The following is a 19,174-nucleotide window of genomic DNA, read 5'->3' as shown; positions in this document are numbered from 1 at the left end:
ATATGCAGTTGATTTTATTTTAGCCAAAATCGGTGGTGCATGCGCAATAATAGGAGAGGAGTGTGTGGTCGGTTTCACGAATATTGAAAAGAATATTACACAACATATTTTAGACATTTAAGGGAATGTTAGAGGGATGGAGAGCGGAAATTGGAGCTGGTCCTTGATCGGTGGTTGGGGTTGGATTCTAGAAAAGGTGATATATTTCATTGTCCTTTTAATTTGCAGCTATTTTGATTCATTGTTCTTCCCTTATGTTGCTCATATTGTGCTACTTATCTCACTCCCAAAAGAATTTCGAATCCTGATACAAATGCAACTATAATGCTCCAAAAAGAGCTTGATACTATCATGCAGTTGGACGAAGGGGATTTTGGTTCAAATACTTCTCTTGCAGGTTCTATTCTTGATGTTACCTGTACTGCTAATGTTTAGTGTCATTTTCTTCTTTACATTGGCTATGCCTATATACATATACGTACCTGACATATCATATGTAGAACTGTATTTTCCTTTACTGTTAGATTTGTAAACACTGTTACCTGATAGCAAGAATAAAGGTGTCCGTATTAGCTTATAATGCTAAAAGGGGGGTCTGATAGGTTTTGAAACGTAACATTGTCATATTACTCGTATTTTACCCAATATTATGTTAGCATTTTTATAGCTAATACATTATCTTTGCATACTCTGTGTAGACGCAACTAGTAGATTCAGATGTTGCGTTAGTTAGGTTGATATCTGTGCCACCATTTTAGTTCTCGAAGACGCCATTTTGTATTATAATCGAAACTGTTACTTCCTCATTTACGAGAAATGGTCCTTGGTAAGTTTTGTTTCTCCATTGTTGAAACTTGCTCACAAACGCATGCCTTTTCTGTTACATAGAGGCTTTCTCCCACCTGTCTAGAGGGGAGGATAGGCCAGACGACCTTGGATAGTAGATAGCTTGTACCAGGCTGTGGAATCAAAACTTATGATCTGTACCCCCATTGTATTACGACAGCTACCAGTTTTTTTCCATAGTAGGCGGGTCTTTGTGGGCTCTGCAACATACATAATGTAACTTTATGCTTGTTAGAGTCAGTCCCTCGTCAGCCATCATAGGAGGCTGGTCAGACTAGACTCCACTGCAGTGTATTTTGTTAATAAGCTAGTTTGCTTGTATTCTCTACTGCGTCATCTACTCTTCATTATTGGAAGGCTAGAGGAGGTCGAGAGTGACCCTGGTGGCCCTAGTTGGGTTACTTCCTTCAATAGCAACCCCAGGATCCTTGAGTTTTACTTTCTTTTTGCAAGTCTATTTCTTTCCATTAAATGTAGTGCCATGTTGTATGTCCCCCAATGTCTTCAAATAGTCCTTAGAAGTTAAAGTAAACCAATGTGATACATATCCTTAACTGTAACACCGATATTTAAGTTGCATATTTTCAATGAGAATTCTTCTGTGGTTCTAGTAATATCTGACTAGTCCCTATGAGATGGCTAGATACCATCTAAGGGATGTTAATGTGCAACCTCCTCTACCTTTTAGAGCTAGCCACCTATCCTCTCGTGCAGTGCTTAACTTGAGCCAATGGGTGCAGGTGGGGCACTCCTGCACTCATTTGAACTCATTTACAAGAAAAAGGTCGTTGGTGAGTTTTGTTTCTCCAATGTTGAAACTTGCTCACTAACGCATGCCTTTTCTGTTACATAGAGGCTTTCTCACACCTGTCTAGAGGGGAGGATAGGCCAGGCGACCTAAGATAGTAGATAGCTTGTACCAGGCTGCGGAATCAAAACTTATGATCTGTACCCCCATTGTATTATGATAGCTACCAGTATTTTTCCATAGTAGGCGGGTCTTTGTGGGCTCCGCAACATACATAATGCAACTTTATGCTTGTTAGAGTCAGTCCCTCGTCAGCCATCATAGGAGGCTGGTCAATTATTATCCACTGCAGTGTATTTTGTTAATAAGCTAGTTTGCTTGTATTTTCTACTGCGTCATCGACTCTTCATTATTGGAAGGCTTGAGGAGGTCGAGAGTGACCCTGGTGACCCTAGTTGGGACACTTCCGACAATACCAACCCCAGGATCCTTGAGTTTTACTTTCTTTTTGGCAAATCTATTTCTTTCCATTAAATGTAGCACCATGTGTTATGTTCCCCAATGTCTTCAGATAGTCCTCAGAAGTTAAAGTAAACAAATGTGATACATATCCTTAACTGTAACACCGATATTTAAGTTGCATATTTTCAATGAGAATTCTTCTGTGGTTCTAGTAATATCTGACTAGTGCCTATGAGATGGCTAGATACCATCTAAGGGATGTTAATGTGCAACCTCCTCCACCTTTTAGAGCTAGCCACCTATCCTCTCGTGCAGTGCTTAACTTGAGCCAGTGGGTGCAGGTGGGGCACTCCTGCACTCATTTGAACTCACTGATATTCGGCAGTCCCAACATTCGTCAGTGCCAGTTTTAGGCTTCTCAGAATAACTCTGGGCACCGGCACACATTAGTTTACAAATTAAGCACCGATTTCATGTCATATTTTAGCTTTGGCAAAATTGTACCACTTTGTTACTCCCGTTTCTCATTTCGGTCACTGATTTTAACCTCAACGTTCCATTACGGCACCTCTGACAAGTGTAGTCTTTTATTATTTAAACAGTTTCTTTTACCGCGCCTAGACTTGGTTCTGCCTCGTTACTTGTTTTGTAGCATAAAAGGTACACTTTAGACTTTCTTATTGATTCAAAGAAAAAGAAACATAAACCATGCTATTTCTGAAGGTCGTTTAACATTGCCGTATATACTGGATCTGTTTTCAATTTTTACTGCAGATTCTGCATGCTGTGGTGTTTGACAAATGATCGAAGCAATATCTGTTTCATACACGCAGCGCAGCTTCCTTCATCTTCATAAACATCTCTGACGAAGGCTCGGGGAAGAGAAAGCACAGCGCGCAGAGAGGGTCAAGGAGAGAGTACCCTCTTGTCTTGTTAATGTGTGAATGGCGGTTCTGAGCCCTGCGGTAGAATGCTGAGTGAGACATTCCGCTGCAGGAGTGAGTCATCCCAATGATGACGTGTAAATATTGGTGTGTGAGAGATAGAAACGAGATATAAAGCTAAAGCGCGTGGCTGTTACTTGCAGTGAGGTTGGGAGAAGACCTGGCTGTTCATGATGGTAGGGGTAGGGTGAAGGTCCTATCAGAGCTATGACGTGCCTTTGGTCCTAACTTCTGAATAAAAACAGATGCTATTTTACATTGATGGTGTTTCATACATCAAGTTTTGAGGTTCTGTATTCAGCTTTCATTATATTGTACCATTGTTCCATGTGCTCATCATTTTTGTGGATAGTACTTTAATGTGGCTTATCTACTAGCAGACCTTTAAGTGGGCCGGGTCCCACCGGTGCCGAGCACCGTCAGTTCTATAAAGCTGGTGCTGAGACGGATCCCTGTCGGGCTCTTCCCTGTTGCCCTCCTCCTCAGGGTGAATAAAAAATCTAACTCTGGAGCAGTGCCACCCTACAGTGCTTTTGATGCAACTTCAAAGAGACTCGTTATAGGTCTTTCATAGTCTCATAATTTCAGAACTGAAGCATTTTCAATATTATATACAACAAAGCCATAGTTGTTGCTTATTTATCGTATATGCAACTAACAACCATTGACAAACCAATAGTCCTGGCTTGTAGGTATAATGTTACTTGCTGTATTATATATCTGGATGGAATGACAGAAACAGCAAAATACCCGTGGGATGCCACACTATGATAAGCCACAGGTTTTTAGCTTAGGTGTTTAAGCCATGCCCTTAATTACAGAGACCACACTCCTTTGAAACCCCAAGTTTTTTCATTCCACTTAAAGCCCTGTCTACTGGTACATGCTTTCTAATGGCATTGTGCATACAAAAAGCATTGGCAAAGTCAATGGGTTTCAGTGCGGAGACCGATTGTCTTTGGCAATGCTTGTTTCCCTTGTCTTAGAGTCCCTGTGTTCAGAAGCTCTGATCAAAGAAATTGAGAAGCTCTTTCTTACATTTACCATAGAAAGTTTCATTGTATGGACACTCCTTGGACATTCTCCAAAATACATTCCCTTTTATGTTATGTACATGTGAGATATGCAAAACAGCCAATAAATTGCATTTTTAGGTCTTGCCTACTAGACAGATTATACACTATCTGTTGTGAGACATAGTGTGTGCTTACCAAGACAATATAGGGGCTTGGAGCCCACCCATTACTTACCATTTGCTGGCTTTCTGGTTTCATCTGCCTGCTTCTTAATATATCCCGGTTTGTCAATGTTGTAGTTGTCCTTCCCATGGAGCATTTCCTCTTTACCATCACAATTGCTTGACTGGCTTCTACGCTTTCACTGCTTTCTTTTCGATTAAGCACTCAATGAGGGTGAATGTTTTTTCCAGCTGTCTCCCTCATGCACTTCTTTCCCCCTGCGTTACGTGTTGCACTCTGTCAACTGTATGCTTCTACACCCCCCTATGGTACGCTCGCCCATGAGTACTTCCCTGTTGCCTTCTCGTCAGTGTACTTTAACCCTGGGCGAAGCACTACGCTACGCTCGCGTAGTTTGCAAAGTTTGCGCAACTTCGCACTACGTGAGCTGCATGTAGCATAGTGCGAACACGCGTAGCACAGCGTAGCGTAGTGCAGCGGTCATTTTTTGCTTGTTCGCGGTCCTCAACGTCATGTTCGTGACCGCGAGCAAGCAATATGACATCCCGGCGAGACTCTCAACGTGGGGAGGTCAGGTTTCTCATTGCGAGTGGTTGTGCATGCTCGCGACCGCTCACGATGAGAAACTACCAGTTCGCGTTGAGAAAGCTGCCGCTCGAGTAAAAATCTACTCGAGCGGCAGAAAACTACAGCTCGCACTGTGCAAGATTCCGTTTTCAATGATTGCACAGTGCCGGATGCTTGTTCGCACTGTGCAATCATTGAAAATGCATCTTGCACAGTGCGAACATGCTACTACGCAGCTCGCATAGTGCGAAGTGAAGTTCGCGTAGTGCGAAGTGCACTTTGCGTAGCTTTGCGTAGCGCTACTTCGCGAACTACGCCCACCCTAGTGAGCGAGAGGCACTGAGGGGGTGGTACTGTTATTGGTATTGGTGGTGGTGGTGGCATTGGTGGTACTGGTATTGGTGGTGGTGGCATTGGTGGCGGCTGTATTAGAATTGGTGGTGGTGTTATTGGTGGTGATGGTATTGGTATTGGTGGTGGTGGTACTGGTACTGGTGGTGGAGGTATTGGTGGCAGTATTGGTGGTATTGGTGGTGGTATATGTGGTGGGGTATTGGTGGTATTCATGGTGGTGGTATTCGTGTTGGTGATTGTCATGACAAAATAGGTTACACTAACCTGATCAGCCGGGTACAGCGGGAGTGATGAACGATGCTGACTTTCTCCTACCCTTATATGGAACCACCTGCGAGTATGCAGAAACTCAACAGATTATACCATAACAGGGGAAGGGAAAAAAGGGACAAAGAAACCATAAAGATGCAGCAGCTTGACAAAACAATGAAGCCTTGACTGGGATCATGTAGACTTCACTCTACGGTAGCCGTGCTTCCTGTGAATTGAAACACAACATAACACACATAAATCCCTGCACAGTATGTGGATTATAGCATTGTGAAATAAGCAAGATTACACTTACATCTATTGCTGCCGCAATCATACCACATAAAAAGGTTCAAAAATAGAAAAATAAAGAAAACAAAACAAACAATGTTTTTACCACTTCCTTCAGTGATAAATATCAGCAGTATATACCAGTATTATGGTGTTCAAATAACCAGTTTGTAAGTAACTTATCTGTAATTCCAGGAAGACGTCTGTGTTCCTGAATTCCAACCAAATGCTCCCAACAGTGATTGTTTCCTAGGATCTGCTCTGAAATCCGAGCCTTTAAATCGGCTCCTAGGCTTTTGGTATTCCACTCCTGGTTTTGTTGATATCCTGAATGCTGTCTCTTGAACTATAGATGCCCCAAAATAATGCAAGTAGAAACAAAAATAGAATGTAGTCCGCTCAGCCCTTTGCTGCCATATTCTTCGTTTTCCTGAAAGCAGCACACTCTGAGGCTTACAATATTTCTTTCCAGCAATAAGAAACGATTTATGGGCACAGCGTCTGAATTTCCTTAAAACTAACCAAGAGTTTAGAACACACACACACCTGCTTATCTCCGCAATGCGTGTGTATATGAAAGGCGGTAACTATGGTCTAGCGCGGAAGGAGCAACTGACTCACCGCGCTTGTTAGAAAAATGACTGCGCCTTCGAGCACATTCGAAAAGTATCAAAGTTTATGATTTAGAGCTACCTCGCTCTCGGATGAAAGCGCGGTCGAGCGTTTTCCAAAACAAATATGCTTTCCCTTTGCAAATTGATATCCAGACGAGGAACTACCTTTCCTCCGTGATCCTGAAGAAAGTCAGACTCCGATATCAGGTGACAAGCACCTGATCACACATAGGGAGGAGTTAAAGTAGGAAAACGAGAAAGAAAGGAAGGGCCACATTCCGCCAGGCATTATGGGAGCCATAGTCTCAGCTATACTAGTGGTGGTATTGGTACTATTGGTGGTGGTGGTATTGGTGGTGGTGGTGGTATTGGTATGAGTGGTGGTGGTATTGGATTAGTGGTGGTAGTATTGTTGGTTGAGGTGGTATTGGTGGTGTTGGTATTGGTGGTGGTGGTGGTGCTGGTATTGGTTGTGGTGGTATTGGTGGTGGTGGTGGTATTAGTGGAGGTGGTGGTGGTATTGGTGGTTTTGGTATTGGTGGTGGAGGTATTGGTATTGGTGATGGTGGTATTGGTGGTGCTGGTATTGGTGGTGCTTGTATTGGTGGTGATGGTGGTGGTGGTATTGGTATTGGTGGTGGTGGTATTGGTCTTGGTGGTGGTGGTACTGGTATTGGTGGTGCTATTAGTATTTTTGGGTGGTATTGGTGGTGGTATTGGTGGTGGTGGTATTGGTATTGGTGGTATTGGTGGTGGTGGTATTGGTGGTGGTGATGGTGGTGGTATTGGTAATGGTGGTGGTATTAGGGGTATTGGTGGTGGTATTAGTGATATTGGTGGTGGTATTGGTGGTGTTGTTGGTGCTGTTGGTATTGGTGATGGTATTATTGGTGGTGATCGTGATATTGGTGGTGGTGGCATTAGTGGTGGTGGTGGTATTGGTGGTATTGTTGCTGGGATTATGCACATATACAGAACTATGTGTAGGAAACCAGGACCTGGGTGTATAGTGGTGTACCAACCTATCACCTAAGTACCCAAAATCCCAGAAAACCAACTAGCTATAGTGTCTCATTCGTTCTCCGACCAATAGCGAAGCTACCAATGATTAGACAACCCAGAACACAACACTACCAACTCTCTCAGGGATCACGGTAGCAAGACAACTCTTTTGCTTACTCACTCATACTTGTCCACAATAAGAGTAATCAGAGTCACGGTATAGTTTAAAATGTTTATTCTAACTAACGTGCTTTGTGATGCACTACATGTGCCATTACTAGCAGCAAAATCCATAAACACAATACCGTCAGCATTGGTACAATTCCATAGAATACAAAAGTAAATGTAATTTTATAAAGAAAGTGAAAAAAGGGCTATGGAGCCTAACCACCCTCCCCATGGTAAGAAATAGTTTACTATAAAAAAGAAGACCTCTGGGCTTTGTCAGCAGACTCTGAATAGAGCTATCCCAAACAGTGGAAAACGTCACCAAGATGCACTCTGAAATATATTTCAATAATTGTGATCAATACTTCTTGAATTTTCCTGTATATATCTTTATTCAAATCTTTCTTCAGATTTATTTATTCAAAACAGTGATTGCATTCATCATAATTCTCAAACAAACGCCCAATGCATTTCGGGCCTAGCCCTTCTTCAGGGGACCTTTTTTCTGTAATCATTAAATCATACAGCATTCAACATTTTCATCAGAAACATATTGTCATTATCAGTTAATTAGTGGACGAGTATCATCCCTGGTGAATACCTTATGTCCCGAAGTGCACATCATAAGCTAGAGTGGTGAATAGTGTCACTCGATAAAGTTTTAGATGGAAAATGCGTAAAACATTTTTTTTTTAAAACTTACAAAATCAAAGACTGAAACCTGCACAACTTAATGCCAAAAAACACCTTAACGTATGTATCCGGCTGATCGCATTATTAACCACAATTAAAATCATGGCTCAAAAGTTAAAACAAATGGAAACTCACGGACGTAGTATCCGATGGCTCGTAGAGTCTCGCTTCCTGATTTTGGCACACGTTCGACTAACAAATAAAAGTACGGGTAAATGTCTAATTCCTCTCTTAGACAAGTCTCTATGTTAAAAAATCAAGAATATCGCTTACCCCAAGTTTATTCACTGCGAGCTTCCTCGTGTCCTTGCATACTAGTTCGGTTCACTTAACGCGACGTGGAAGTAAATAATCACAAGTTTGCCTCACGTGACTGCAACCATAGACATAGACAATATACTACGATGCCGCTGGAACGTTGAAAGTAAAAAGAATGAGAGACCTCCGTTTGTGATAATCCCAACAAATGTAATAATAATATCCTCAATATTTCCAAAACAACAAAAGGTCTTAAATGTGACAAGAGTAAAATTTCAAGTCAAAGAAGTTGCAATGTACGCCGTGATAATAACCTACTTCGGGAAATGTTCACGTGAAGTGCAGTGGTATCACCAAGTAAAAACAAAGAGTGGCAATAGTAATCATAGTTATAACAACTACTGTGCATGTCAAAAGCATGTTATTCATGCAAACAACTAATATCTGTTGCAAAATGATTCAACATATTGAACATATTCATTTAACAATTTGTCTTCGGTAGAGGGGCTGAAATAACAGTTCATATGTCACTTTAAATGAAACAATTTAAATTTATACACACACGTGTTGCAAGATGGTAGAGCATGTCAAACATATTCACATGGCAATTTATCATCTATGAAGTGACAAAATGAACAAATCCTATGTCACTTTAAAGAAAACAATTTAAATCTACACGGTCATTCAGTCCTTTTGGATATACTGTATTTAAAAAGTTGATCCAATGTATTTCCCTGCGCAGTAAATATTGCGTGTTATTGGTGGTGGTATTGGTGGTGGTGGTATTGGTGGTGGAGGTATTGGTATTGGTGGTTGTGGTGGTATTGGTGGTGGTGGTATTCGCAGTGCTGGTATTGGTGGTGCTTGTATTGGTGGTGATGGTGGTGGTGGCATTGGTGGTGGTGGTATTGGTATTGGTGGTGGTGGTATTGGTGGTGGTGGTACTGGTATTGGTGGTGGTATTGGTATTGGTGGTGTTGGTATTGGTGGTGGTATTGGCATTTGTGGTGGTATTGGTATTGGTATTGGTGGTGGTATTGGTATTGGTGGTATTGGTGTTGGTGGTACTGGTGGTGGTGGTGGTGGTGGTGGAGGTATTGGTGGTGGTGGTGATGGTGGTGGTATTGGTGGTGGTATTAGGGGTATTGGTGGTGGTATTGATGGTGTTGTTGATGGTGTTGGTATTGGTAATGGGGGTATTAGTGGTGGTGATTGTGGTATTGGTGGTGGTGGTATTGGTGGTATTGTTGCAGGGATTCTGCACATATACAGAGCTATGTGCAGGAAACCAGGACCTGGGTGTACAGTGGTGTACCAACCTATCACCTTAGTACCCAAAATCCCCAATAACCAACTAGCTATAGTGTCTCATTTGTTCTCCGACCAATAGCGAAGCTACCAATGATTAGACAACCCAGAACACAACACTCCCAACTCTCTCAGGAATCATGGTAGCATGACAACTCCTTCGCTCACTCACTCATACTTGTCCACAATAAGAGTAATCAGAGTCACTCTATAGTTTAAAATGTTTATTTTAACTAACGTGCTCTTTGGTGCACTACATATGCCATTACTAGCAGCAAAATGCATAAACACAATACCGTCAGCATTGTTACGATTCCATAGAATTCAAAAGGGGAAGTCATTTTATAAAGACAGTGGAAAAGGGCTATGGAGCCTATCCACACTCCCCATGGTAAGAAATAGTTTTCTATAAAAAAGAAGACCTCTGGGCTTTGTCAGCAGACCCCATGCCTCAAGGCCTAAATGAAAGGTTTACAACTCAGAACCAGCACAGCTCTTCTCTCTGGAAAGGACTCTCTCCAAGTGTGTGAACAACATGCTTCGCTGCAATATTAAAGCACCCGACTTTCAATAGTGCAGCTTTGTGTCATGTTATGTCTAGGTGTGAGGGACTGACCAGAACAGAATAACAAGGAGCATTGTTTATCGACCTTTTACAGTGTGTGCAGACTAAACCCCAGAGAACAGCAAGGAATGAGAAAAGCAGACAGTTCTCATGTGAAAGGCACAAACAAAATCTTGCAAAATAAAGGCATGTAGTATTGTGAGCAAAAGCAACCTCATGGCAGCGAAGCTCATGCTAATTTAGCAATGTCGACAATGATCCCACCAAGCAATACAACACCCTCCACCTGGTAAGTCCATAGTATGTACATATAGGATGAAAACAGAATTCAAAAGACGAGCAGAGTTCAAAAGTGCTTCTATTTGTAAAAAAAAATGTAAAGAGAAAAAAACCATTTAGGGAGAGAAAACAAATTGAAGAAATACTTCCGAAACATAAGAACCTGCGAGATGCCTTTGGTGCATCAGCAAAGTTAATCCATCAGAGTGTATGAGCAAAAGAATGCAAAACCCTCCAAAAAGACATTATTGTCATTGGTAGAAAAACGGGATGCCATCCAATTCAGCAAGCTGAATGAACAAGCGTGCTCCTCACAGTCGGGTGACTCCATGAGTATCGCTGGATAACTTATGTGATATTCGATGTAACTTTGAAGCTGGAGATTCTGTGCAGCTTCACAGATATCCCATTGAGCCAAGACTCCAAGTGCAGCCGCTCGCACCATAAGACCAATCCCAGAACAGTCCTGCTCATGTGCCATAAGGGACCCATCAACTGGTCGAAATCCGGATCTTAACATGACGTATTGGAGGCATAAATCCAACGACCATATAAACAGACATCGTAAACAAGAGAAGACCGGTTGCACGCAAGTGAAGTAGGCAAAGCGGAAGGACAACTCATAAGTCACGCTGAGTGTTGCCAGTGGTAATGTACCGAAGCATCCCTGCATACGGTCACGGGGCAATGGCAGCCGGCCCGGTCTGTGCAGTACTACAAGAGGAGCAGCCATTGCGCAGCAGGCACAGTTGAAGCAGGATTCCAGCAGCTAATGTGAGTAATAGAGGAAACCCACCAAAGACGCTGGAAAAGATAGAATTAAAGAAGGCAGGTATTACTCCAAATATTGTCTGAAAAGAAGTCAAAAGGCCAGAGCCAACAGCTTTAAAAAAAAATGTGCAAGGCTGTGTGTATCAGACGCATTGAAAATGTGGTGTTTAAGCTCCCCAAAATGTTGTGGGAGGTTAGTATTCAGACGGGACTGAACCTCGCTAGATGTTCTAGCCACCTGCAAGTCGAAGGTCTTTCGTGCTGAAGTGAGGGGAAGTTCTTGTTGGAATAAATGCGCTTTTAGTCTGCTGAACTTGTTGAAATCTGTTTTCAAAGTCGGGATGGAAGGCCAAATTGAGCTATCGAGATTCCCACTTGGGGGAGGAAAAAGCTAATTTTTACAGCAAATCACACCTTCTGAAACCATTACAATGTACGGTATTCCAGATAGCAAATCGCAGCATTCTTGGCTATTTAAAGTTGGCTTATACTTGGCTAGTATAAGATAACTACCGTTAGTAAGCAGAGTGAAGGTGGGAGTTATTGCGGGAACTGGATTAACTTTTAAAACACAAGCAAATTTCAGAGCCGACACATTGCAAGCCTGGTGCAACTTAATGTTTTTACAAACAAGGGAATGACCTGTTGTAGAAGCACAGTTCTCCCCTGTTAGGTATACTTCCTTCCCCTCCTGTAAACATCTGTAGGCGAAGGGCAAATACCACAATTCATGCAGAAAAGCGTTACCCAGGGATTCAAAGAGGTCTAGCGGGTAATGTTACATACAAGAGCTGAACTGAAACAATGACAAAGGTAAAGATATAACTCCACGAATTAGCCAAACAGCAGAGTCTGCCTCCACAACAGAGAAAGGCAAAGGGTTTCATTTTTCTATGTGTAGAAGAGTGTACGTTGCTTCTTTCATGGACATAAACTGCTGTTTGTCGGTCAGATTGAATGGCTAAAACAAAGCAGATGCATTTAAATAATCCCATGCTACTTTTCCCATTTTTAGAGTTTGTAAAGTTCATGCGAATTGCATCACTGGACGCAATTGACTTTGACCATGGTATAACAAAGACACATCTTCCTGTACAATATCAATAACAGAAGATACAATATTATCCAATGTGTAAATGCTGGAAGACAGTGTGTTAATACTATTGTCAACTACAGAAAGAACCTTTTCTAAATTTGTTTGGTCGATTTCCCGCAGACTTGACGCTGCTTCAATCTGTAAAAGTTTCCATATTCCATTGTAAGGTGCGTAAATGAATTTCTTTGTTCTAGGAACGTTGGGTCCCAATACAAAGTCAGCCAAATTGATGTTACTGGATAAAAGCGATAAGTGTTGTTTAATGGATGATAGTGTAGAGTGCTGCAACCACTGTTGACATAATTTCCCAACCGAATAGGTGGTTACCAAAAGTGTTTCTGAAAATCTTGGGACGGGTCTATCTTGTGTATAACCCAAAGTAGTGTTATAAAAATTCAGTTGGCAGGCATTCGAATTCGTCTGCCATACCAGCCAACCTGAAGGATCCGCTTCAGAGACATTAAAAGTGTTATTTTGAAATAAAACTTGTAATTCATCAATGGTAAAATTTGTGTATGAGTGCCAATTATTATATTCAGCTAAAGAGGGAATGGCAGGGGTGTTCAACTTCTTTGTAGTTGCCAAACCAAAGGAAGTTGTTTGGTACACTGTATCATTTAAAAATGGAATTTGCACTGGGATGAGGCAGGGACGATGTAAGGCTTCGGTGCCCTGCACTTGCCAGTTCTTAGAACCCCCGATAAATTTCGAATCAATGGTGGCCTTCCAGTGATCATAGCCCTGTACAGACAGGTCATGTTGGAAAGAATTGGAATAAATTAATTTGGTATGGGTCAACATAACTTTGGGAGTTGTAGAAATATTTAATTTATAATAAACAAACTCAGGTGTTGACCTTTCATAATCTGTGAAGTATGTAAATTTATTTCTAAGTGTTTTCGAAATCCCATTCAACATTGTAGGGCAATGTTCCCATTGCGTGTTATTAAAAACAGGCCGTACTGTAGTTGACTTATGCAGGAAATGAAGCTCATAATGTTGATAATAGAACAAATTGGCATAATTGGCAGAATTTAAATACAAATCTTCAGCATTAAAAGCAGCATAATGCTTCACATCTAAAAACAATGGGGCATATGTATCAAATACCGTTATTGCGATTCCCAAATAGCAATTTTTAGAGAATCGCTATTTGAGAATTGCAAAACGGGATGTAATAAAAAATGTGCAAATATTTTGCGATTCTTTGGCATTCCTTAATTGCGATTAGCAAATTCCAAATCGCAATTAAGGAATACCCTCCCATTCATTCCTATCGGCTAGGAGGCCCATAGGAATAAATGGTAAGACATTCTCAATTTGCAATTCGCAATTAGAGAATCGCAAATTGAGAATGCAATTTCAAGGGTGCCAGGGTGTCAAAAGGACACCCTGTTGCACTCCTGAAATATGTATGTGTGTACATGTGGCGCACATACATGGCCTTAGGCATGGGTACTCACAAACTTTCTCTTGGGGGCCAAATTTACAGTTTGGTTTGTGTCCAAGGGCCGCACCGGTGGGGGCAGGGTCAGTGGGGGAGGGGGCGGGGGCAGGGTAGAGCAACAAAAAAACCTGACCATGAGGTTGATCACAGGGCCCTGCAGCGGACGCCTTCGTCCACTGAGCCATCAGACCCGGCATACACACATCTCTCTCTCTCTTTCTCTCTCAATCTCACTCCCTCTCTCTAGCTCTCTCTCCCTCACTCCCTCCCTCTCTTCTTTCTCCCTCTGTCTCACTCACTCTGACCATACCACTCTCTCTCACTCTCTCTCACTCCCTATCACTCCCTCTCTCTCTCCCTCTCTCCCTCTGTCTCACTCTGACTGTCTCACTTCCTCTCTCTCTCTCTCTCTCTCTCTCTCTCTCACTCCCTCTCTCTCCCTTTCCCTCCCTCTCACTCCCTCTCCGCCTCCCTCCCTTTCACTCCCTCTCACTCCCTCTCTGTCTCCCTCCCTTTCCCTCCCTCTCACTCCCTCTTCGTCTCCCTCCCTTTCCCTCCCTCTCCCTCCCTCTCCATCTCACTCCCTTTTCCTCCCTTTATCTCCCTCCGTCTCCCTCCCTTTCCCTCCCTCTCACTCCCTCTCCATCTCCCTCCGTCTCCCTCCCTCTCACTCCCTCTCACTCCCTCTCCAGCTCCCTCCCTTTCCCTCCCTCTCACTCCCTCTCCACCCCCCTTCCTTTCCCTCCCTCTCACTCCCTCTCCGTCTCCCTCCCTTTCCCTCCCTCTCACTCCCTCTCCGTCTCCCTCCCTTTCCCTCGCTCTCACTCCCTCTCCATCTCACTCCCTTTCCCTCCCTCTCACTCCCTCTTACTCCCTTTCCCTCCCGTTCTCTCCCTCTCACTCCGTCTCCCTCCCTTTCCCTCCCTCTCACTCCCTCTCCATCTCCCTCCCTTTCCCTCCCACTCCCTCTGTCACCGTCTGTCATCTCACCCTGCCTGTGTGCCAGCCTGGGCACACCCACACTCACTCACAGCCCCACCAAGCACTTCACAGGTCTTTAAAAGTCCATTTGCATGGTAATGAGTCTCTGATGTATTTCACCTCTTGTTAGGCCCCTGCAGCTTTACTCTGGCCAATGCTAGGATCGCCCGGCCCCCACAGAGCAGCAGAGTCTCTTGTGCTGCTGCAGACACTCTTAAAAAAAATGTAAAACACAGGTGCGATGTCCTGGGGGGCCCGCGGGCCGCTATGGAAGGCTTCCCGGGCCGCTGGAGGCCCGCAGGCCGTACTATGAGTACCCGTGCCCTAAGGGCATGTATGTGCGCCACATGGCACTTTGAAAATTGCAAAAAGGTGCATTTTTCAAAGAAATTGCAAATTACCACCAACTTGAAGTTGGTGGTAATTTGCGATTCCTTAAGGCCAAATCACACTTTTTCTGTGCTTCATAAATTGCATTTAAGGAATCGCAATTTACGATTCCTTAAATGCAATCGCAAAATAGAGTATTGCCAAGTATGCAATTCTCTAATTTGCAATGCCCTTTTGGGATGATACATCCCAAAAGGCCTTTTCCCGTTCGCAAATGGGCCGGTTCTGAGAATCCCGTTTGTGGTATTGGTAGTGGTGGTGGGATGGCCAATCCGCCTCCTCCAACAAATGTTGTAAGAAGAGGTAAGATTCTCCTAAAAAATCCCTGTGATTACACACTCTATGTCACCTTCAATTTGAAAATCTTTGTTATACAGTCTACCAGGCACAGTATTTGATGGTGATATTGGCGGTGGTGGTGATATTGTTGGTGGTGGTGGTAGTGGTATTGGGGGTGGTTTTGGTTGTGGAGGTGGGATTGGTGGTGGTATTGGTGGTGGTGGTGGTTGTATTGGTGGTGGTGGTATTGGTGGTGTTGGTATTGGTGTTGGTATTGGTGGTGGTGGTGGTTGTATTGGTGGTGGTGGTGTTGGTGGTGGTGTTGGTGGTAGTATTGGAGGTGGTGGTATTGGTGGTGGTATTTGTGGTGTAGTCAGGGCTGGGCCTTGATGCGCACATTGTAAAGTTAGCATAGGCTTATTAGAAGTTGAAACGCCATTTTACCTTTTTTACGCTTTTGCACACGACACTGCATATAACTGTGGTTGTAAGTTAGGCTGCGTGAAATGCTTCACATGAGAATGGCTTGTTTTCAGCATCCCTCGACTTACATGGTGACTCTAGTCTGCACACTGAGTTCTAAAGGTCACCATAACAAGGTAGCTGTTGTTTGGGCTGATCAGCTCACGTTTTTAGCCATAACACAAATGCAGCTGCAGCCAATGTGATTGTGGCGCCTTTAATATCACACTGTAAGCATGATTTCAGACACTTGGAAGAAGCCCATTTTTCCAGAGAGACAGAGAGCTTTTGCAGATCCTGATGTGATCCATTCCTGCTTATTCTAGAGGTATGGGGTCCCCCGTACAAGCCTAAGAGACCTTCTATATTTTATAAAACATAGTTCCTAGCTAGGGAGGGTGTTATACTAGGCACTATAAGACCTATTTTCACCATCATTGTAATATGATTTCTCCCTTTGTGTTTTATGGAATTGTAACAATGCTGATCATATTATTTCTAATCATATGTCTGCTTATGTTAGCAAAAGTACTTCATCTCAGAGCACGTAGTTAAAATAAACATTTTACCCTTACCCGTGACTCATTTTTACTCCTGTTGTGGACTGGTATGAGAGTATAACGAAAGAGTGTTCTTGTTTCCCACCATTCCTGAGTATAACCAAAGTCGCATGTTCATGGTTGTCTAATCATTGGTTCCTTTGCTATAGGATGAAAAGCTAATGTGGCACTGATGCTAGCTGGTTAGGGTTTCTAGGCACTAAGGTGAGTTTTTTGGTAGACCACAATTCACTGAGGTCCTGGGTCTCTGTGCACAGTTCTGTGTAGGATCAGTATTGGTGGTGGTGGTGGTGGTGGTATTGGTGGTATCGGTGGTATCGGTGGTAGTGCTATTGGTGGTGGTGGTATTGGTAGTGGTGGTGGGATTAGTGGCTTTGGTGGTGGTGGTGGTGGTGGTATTGGTGGTGGTGGTTGTGGTATTGATGGTGGTGGTATTGGTGGTGGTATTGGTAGTGGTGGTGGGATAAGTGGTTTTGGTGGTGTTGGAGGTGGTGGTATTGGTGGTGGTGGTATTAGTGGTGGTATTGGTGGTGGTGGTACTGGTGGTGGTAGTATTGGTGGTGATGGTATTGGTGATGGTGGTGGTATAGATGATGGTGGTGGTATTGGTTGTGGTATTGGTAGTGGTGGTGGTATGGTTGTTGTTGGTGGTGGTATTGGTAGTGGTGGGGTATTGGTGGTGGTGGGGATATTGGAGGTGGTGGTGGGGGTATTGGAGGTGGTGGTGGTGGTATTGGTGGCGGTATGGGTGGTAGTGGTATTGGTGGCAGTGATATAGGTGGTGGTAGTATTGGTGGTTGTGGTGTTGCTAATGGTGGTGGTGGTATTGGTGGTGGTGGTTGAGGTATTGGTGGTGTTGATGGTGGTGGTGTTGGTGGTGGTGGTATTAGTGGTGGTATTGGTGGTGGTGGAGGTACTGGTGGTGGTTATTGGTGGTGGTGGTATTGGTGGTGGTGGTACTGGTGGTGGTATTGGTGGTGGTGATATTGATGGTGGTGGTGCTATTAGTGGTGGCTGTGATGGTATTGATGGTGGTGGTATTGGTGGTGGTGGTATTAGTGATATTGGCAGTGGTATTGGTGATATTTGTATTGGTGGTGGTATTGGTGGTGGTGCTATTGGTGGTGGTGGCATTGGTGGTGGCAGTGGTAGTGGTATTGGTGATGTTATTTGGTGTTTTGATGGTAGTGTTGGTGGTGGTGTTGGGGTGGTGGTATTGGTGGTGGTGGTATTGATGGTGGTGGTGGTGGTTTTGGTTGTGGTGGTATTGGTAGTGGTGGTATTGGTGGTGGTGATGATATTGGTGCTGGAGGTATTGGTATTAGTGGTGGTGGTATTGGTGGTGATAGTGGTATGGGTGGTGATAGTGGTATTGGTGGTGGTGGTAGTATTGGTGCTGAAGGTATTGGTATTAGTGATGGTGGTATTGGTGATGGTATTGGTAGTGATGGTGGTATTAGTGGTGGTGGTATTGGTGGTGGTGCTATTGGTGGCGGTGCTATTGGTGGTGGTGGTAGTGGTATTGGAGGTGGTATTTGGTGTGTTGATGGTGGTGGTATTGGTTGTTGTATTGGCAGTGGTGGTGGTGTTGGTGGTGGTATTGGTGGTGATATTGGTGGTGGTGGTATTGGTGCTGGTGATATTGGTGCTGGTGGTGGTGGTATTGGTATTAGTGGTGGTGGTATTGGTGGTGATGGTGGTGGTGGTATTGGTGGTGGTATTTGTGGTAGTGATGGTATTTGTGTGTTGGTGGTGGTTGTTTTGGTGGATTGGTGGTGGTATTGGTATTGGAGGTGGTATTGGTACTGGAGGTGGTTGTTTTGGTGGTATTGATGGTGGTGGTGTTGTTGGTGGTGGAATTGGTGGTGCCGGTATTGGTGGTGGTTTTATGGTGGTGGTGGTTTTAGTGGTGGTGGTATTGGTGGTAGTGGTATTGGTGGGGTGGTATTTGTGGTAGTGGTGCTATTGGTGGTGGTGGTATTGGTGGTGGTGGTATTGGTGGTGTTGATGGTGGTGTTAGTGGTGGTGGTGTTGGTGGTAGTGGACTTGGTGGTGGTGGTGGTATTGGCAGAGGTGGGGGTATTGGTGGAGGTGGTGATATTGATGTGGTGGTATTGGTGGTGGTGGTATTGGTAGTGTTGGTATTGTTCTCAATAAAACAGGCTTTTGAAAACAACACGTCAGGTGGCTTTAGTACAGATGACATGTAAAACAGATGTGCTATTGTCAGCTTTATTTTTGTAAAATGTTGGGAGAAATTAGCAGTAAGTATTTTTGGGAGCAAGTTCTTGCCCTACTAATTGAGCCCATAAATTTAATATACATGTACCCAAGTGAATTTATAAAGATGGAACTTGCTACAAATCATCAAAGCAATGCTCTCAAGCGTCTACTTGATTGACATTATAATACATATCCAGTTTGATGATGTTTATGATGCATCTTATTTGTAATATATTCTGTTTTATCTCTTAGCTTTGCGAGTGGGCTAGACTTATTTTTTTGGGAAGGTGTTGCTTTTGTTTTTTTTTTTAATTGGCTCACCCACTTCACAGAAATACAGACAAAATGGATTCAGAAGAAATGTCACCAAAACCTATCCTACAACAAGGTACACCCTAGGTCACACTGCCCTAGTGGG

Source organism: Lissotriton helveticus, chromosome 12 (genome assembly GCF_964261635.1).
Source record: "Lissotriton helveticus chromosome 12, aLisHel1.1, whole genome shotgun sequence".
NCBI classification, from domain to species: Eukaryota; Metazoa; Chordata; class Amphibia; order Caudata; family Salamandridae; genus Lissotriton; species Lissotriton helveticus.
Note: the sequence above shows the minus strand (reverse complement) of the source record.